Genomic DNA, 5788 nt, shown 5'->3' with positions numbered 1-5788 from the left:
ATTCCATGATGAGGGCAATTTTTAATCATCATGTTAAAACGCTCAAACGCCTCATGGAACATCTCACCGTGTTGTTGTTGAAAGCTTCTCAATCCCTTCCGCGCATCATTGGTCTTTTGGGCGGTGTAGAATTCATCCAAAAAGGTTTGTTGCATCTCCCCCCATGTATATATTGATGCCGAAGGCAAAGTGTAGAACCACTTCTTTGCCTTATCCTCCAAAGAAAACTGAAATAAGACTAACTTGACTTCATCGGCCGAAAAACCTTGACTCCCAAAAGTGTTACAAATTGAGTCATAGGCCTCTAGATGGAAATACGGCTCCTCCGTTGCTAACCCTTTGTACTTCGGTAAACTTTGCAACGAGTTTGTTCTTACTTCAAAAGTTCTCCCTTGGTTGTTGTGAGGGATAACCACCGGTGAAGGGTTTTGAGTAATGATTGGCCTGAAATGTGCCTCTATTCCCCTTGCTTGTTCCCTAAGATGCCTTCTTGGAACACCCAATCGACCCCTTGGACGAATAGGACCCATTGGTCTTGGTATAGGCCCTTGTGGTGCAATTGGTTGTTGGGGCATCGGTGGGTATTGATTTGGCCTTTGAAATTGTGGATATACATGTTGTGGCCTAACTTGTTGCAATGGAGTAGGTTGTTGGATTGTTGGCCCTTGTGGTCTTGGCCGAATGTGTTGCGGTATAAGTTGTTGTTGTTGCATTCCACCAACACTCGCCATCCCTTGAGATTGACTTTGAACATACCCAAAATCCCCTTGATCACCATAATCTCCATAACCGTACCCATCATCTTCATACCCCTCAAAGTCTTCGAATCCCTCATCATAACCACCCCCTTGAATTCCTGAAGTTTGCCCAAATGGAATGGTCGAATACTGAAAACCCGACTGTTGTTGTTGTGGTCTAAAAGATGAAGTAGTATGCACAACAGTTGAATTGGGTGCAATTGTGAAGGTAGATGATGATTGACCCGTAGTTGGGGGAAAGAAGTGAGATAATGGTGGGATTGTGGTGGATGGATCGTAAGTGATGGTAGGCTCATTTTGAGTGGTGATTGGTTGAGTGGAATTGGTTGGTGTAAATCCAGCAGTGGTATTAGGTAATGTAGTGTTTGGTGATGGTTGGGTGGAAGTAGGTATAAAAGATGAGGTTGTTTGACTGGTTGTAGGTGGAATCTGAGAATCAGCCATGATGTTTCTCGGTGTAATGGGTGAAGTAGGTGAACCAATGATTTTGTTTTCTCTCACTAAAACTCGGTTTTGTCTTAGCGTTCTTTCAATTTCCGGATCAAACGATAGCGGTGATGACCTTTGAGAGCCTCTAGTATGCATACACCTGAAGTACCTGCACACTAAACACAACCAGCGTAAACCCGAAAATAACAAACAAAACTATTAAACTAACACACGTTGCGCACTACTCCCCGGCAACGGCGCCAAAATTTGACGTGATGTCGTGGGTCACGCAAATTTAATCCCTAAACAACTGTAGTTAGCGGTAGTAGGGTATCGAACTCAAGGAGTATGTGGAAAATGTGTTGATTGTATAGCTTTGTATTTAAACTAAAATTAAACTAAATTGCAGAAAATTAAAATTCAAGATTGTGGATTGTTGTTTTAGAAAACTAAATTAAGAACTAAATCAAATCAAAGTTGGTTTTAAACAATGAGGAGAGAACAATGATCACCCTAGGTTTCAATTTCTTTAAACAGTTGTGTGCAATTTCACTAGAAAGAGTTACATAGACATAACTCGTGTATATGTGATTGAAGTGATAAAAGGGAACAAAGTACTCGGATTAGATAACGCGAGGTTGTTTCCCGATGACCTATTAACCAATAACCAACCCTAACCCTTCCCGTGATATCTCGGTTGCCAACGGCACCAAGAACGTACGATTAAGACTAGAAATTGTGATATGGATTAACACACTACAAACAATCAAACATACACCATGACATTCAAGCAACGCAAGATATCATTCTAGAAATGCAGAAATTAAACACACAAAAGTCTTAGAAACATTCACCTAGGATGATCACCGAAGAGTTTAGCCGGACATGGCTCGGTGAATCATCATCAACGTCAATCTAATGTTCATAAAGATTAAAAACACAAACCGAATGATTGGAAATGTTCACAAAGCAAGCAAGTACTCCAAAATCGCCCCCAAAGTGTCTAAGAACCGTCAATGATGAGAATAATCCCAAAAGACACACCAAAACCGATTAAAACATGGCAGTTACAAATTTCCGTTCAGGCTCCACCGTAAATTACGGCTCCACCGTAATTTACGGTGGACATCAAATTGTTACGGTGGAGCAAGCCTGTGTTACGGTGCAGCATAAATTGGAAAATGGACCACCGTAAATTACGGTAGTACCGTAATTTACGGTACCAAGTTGCCTTCACTTCTTTGTTTAAGCTCTTGTTCTCCTTTTGACCCGTTTTCCACCAAAGCCTCCAAACGCTGCCTTTGTTCCATCTTTTAGCTCCTAATTCGTACCTGAAACATAAGCATCGTAGTTATCTAATTCAAGATAATTACGCAGTTAAATGGAGGATTATTTCATATCTTAACATGCTTAAGGGTTGTCCCAAGGACCACCCGTCAGTGTCTCACCGGTGGGCCCGGTGGGGGATTACCGTGACGATGTTGGCAACAATATAGTCAAACCACACAATTATATAATGCACAGCGGAAGCTTAAAGATAAATAAATATATTTCAACCTCTGATTGTAATATCAAATGTATTACAGAAGTCGAATGTATCCACAGCGGATCAAAATAAATAAATATTGTTCATTCAGATACGGCATCGAGTTTGCGAGACTATTCGTGATGCTTAGGCAGCTAATACCAGCCAATTTCGTCTAGCACCTGCACTTAATCTTTTTGGGGAAAATACGTCAGTTTACACTGGTAAATACATTCAACTGACACATTTGAAAATGTTTATTAAAATTGATTTGAATGCACAAGGCACAAACTCTTTTATAACTTGGGAAAATTATAATAAAATCTTGTGAACGTTTTACATGTTCTTTTATGCGTTCAGTAGCCCGGGTCGTGCCGGGTTAAAGATTTATAGACACACCACGTTTGCGTAAAACCGTAGTATAAAAACCAACGGTTACGTCTTTTAATTTAATGTCGACACTTTATACCGGGTGTACGCCTACACCGGGATGTCGATGGTCGTGGCCATTTCGTAAAATGATGCCAAGGATATCTGGGACAACGGTCATTAAACCCCCCAAAGGCTTTAAGCAACAAAACTGTTTAAATGAGCCGATCATATTATTTAATTAACCACCTAAGCGATGGAAGAATATAATGCTCAATCAAGCGGTATTAATATACCGTAACCCAAGCCCATATAGGGGAAATAAGTTAAAGTATTTACCTTTGCAAGTATATTTCCTTAATTGGATTAAATCACCGATAGCTTTTACTGGGGCTCCTAATCTGGAACGAAGGTTTTAATTAACCTCTTAGAATCCTAACGAGTCGTTATAATGGCCGTAGCCTAGACCGGTTGGTTCTGATATATATAGATATGGTTTAATCGTGCGAAAAGCGAAAACCGAGAATGGAGTGTGATTCTGTCCCAACAAGTTCAGAGACTTGTTTTATATGGGTTAATGGTTCACACTCTGGATTTTGGGGTGCAAATGATATTATTTGACCCGTATCGGCTAAATTATGAAAACTAGTTTCATAAGCCGAACCGTGCGCGCAATAGGCGAAACGGTTAACCATGAGAGTCGTACGCTTATTTCCTAAGTCATTATGCCTTAAATGGGTTGTGGTATCAGTAGGATACCTTCCGTGATGCCCGTAACGAGTTTAAGTTAATATTATGCCCCGTAGGGGCTTTTCGGTCATTTTAAAGACTTTAAAAGGGCTTTTCGAGTTCTACAGGAAATCTGAGTTTCCCGAACAGCTTATAAAGCTTAAAATACTTCATTTATTATTTAAAACCAGTAGCAACTGGAATCGGGTCAAAAGACCTTGTAGAACTCATGTTTTGGCCGAAAAGGGCATATTCGGTATTTACCGAACCGTAGCCATAACCGCAGGTTATGAGCGAGGTAAAAATTATTAAAAATCTTTAAAATTCCCAAAATATTATTTCAATATAGTGGGTAAAAGTTTTGGTGACGAAATCTTGGTTTAGATAGGTGTTATGCTAATTGCGCCGTTAATTACTAAAGTTTGCTTTAAATGCGCTATTTAGCATAACTCTCATTCTAGACCTCGGATTGACGTGAAACTTTAAGGACATGCTTATAATTTAATAAGCAAGGTTATGGTCCGTTCACGTGTCCGAGATACTCGTTTTATTTTATAAAGGCCGTTACGGTCAACTTTTAGGCGAATGACGGAAATGCGCAAAAGACTCGGATAACTCATGAACCGATCACAGAGGTTCATACCATCATGTAACCTGGTCCTAAGAGAGTCCTAAGGTATATCTATACCTCAATAAAACGGGTCAGAACTGAAGTCAAAGCAAAAATCAAACTTTTGCGACATTCGGCTCCGAACCGGTTCAATATAGCAAATGGTCGATTCAAACGAGCGCAAACAAGTTTATATACTTATTATCATGTTTTATAAGTGTCAAAACAGGTTTCATAACATATACATTACAGATTATGCATAAATCGCTAAAATAGCTTTCTGTTGACTTTTTAACCGCACGTTTGACTCGATATTTGACATAGTTAGAGTGGTGACCAGGGGGAACCTTTTTAGAGGTTTATTACCCACATAATTACCTACTCAAAACTACTTTTGATCCGTCATAAGACTGAACCATTTGCAAGTTATTGTAATGACAACCGTTAGTTACGACGGTTGTGTTTATAGGCTAAAATATGGAAATGTATGACCAAAATGGTTGTGAACGACTTACAGAAGTTGTATCTTGATTATGGAACAGAAGAGAATGCTAGGGAGCTCTTGGAATGATCAGATGGAAGTGTTTGAGTTGTGTGAATGTTGTAACCTCAACATTGCTATTTATAGTGCTCAAAGGACCTCAAGATCATCACAACTCAGCCTACATTTGATCATGGATCATGGGCAGGTGTCCCTAAGGTGTATGGGTCGAGTAGGAGGCACCCATGCCTCATTGATTGATGTTTGGTCGTTCAAATGCTCCAAAAGGCAAGTAGTTACAACTTTCTGCATCTGGGCGTCTAATGCGGCCCGCATGGGAGTTCCATGCGTTTCTAATGCGGGCCGCCTGGGATTTAAATACCAGGCGAGTAAAAGAGGAGGCTCGCGGCCCGCCTCAACTTAACCACAAATGCAATGCGGGTCGCGTGGGGCCTGTTTTTCAGATTTTTAAAATCTTTTGAAATGATTACGAAATCCTGGTAATTAATAACGAAATCTTTCGTAATGATTTACCTGACCTTTCGGGTTTGAAGGGGTAACTTTGCGGTTTGGCCCTCGGTTATTTACCGATAGGGGCCTCATGTTATTTACCCGCATTATAAAGTCCCCGGTTAGTTTATTAATTATTTGGAAAGCCTTAACTTTCACTGTTGACGCTTTTAACCCTTCTCATACGAATTTGAGTATAACTCTTTCGTTTTAAGACGGAACTTCGCGGAATTTATACAGTATATTCTAGTGAGCGTGTAATACTGTTACGAAGCCTTGGGAACGTTAAAGGGTCACTCAGAGGTAATATTAAACATGTTGACACAGTTAACCCCTGTAGCTCGTAATCTCTCACCTTCTTCCGCGTTTCGCTTCCG

At 40.2% G+C, this 5788-nt stretch overlaps 1 non-coding gene across 1 annotated transcript; it reads left to right on the top strand.

The window, feature by feature from the left end:
- Positions 1-106, top strand: LOC118484529. Its single transcript, XR_004873639.1, has one exon. It is a non-coding gene; the product is annotated as a small nucleolar RNA R71 (small nucleolar RNA).
- The last annotated feature ends 5682 nt before the right edge of the window (positions 107-5788 follow it).

The sequence above is a fragment of the Helianthus annuus genome, chromosome 11 (assembly GCF_002127325.2).
Source record: "Helianthus annuus cultivar XRQ/B chromosome 11, HanXRQr2.0-SUNRISE, whole genome shotgun sequence".
Taxonomy (NCBI): Eukaryota; Viridiplantae; Streptophyta; class Magnoliopsida; order Asterales; family Asteraceae; genus Helianthus; species Helianthus annuus.
This window is presented reverse-complemented; position numbering and strand designations above follow the sequence as displayed.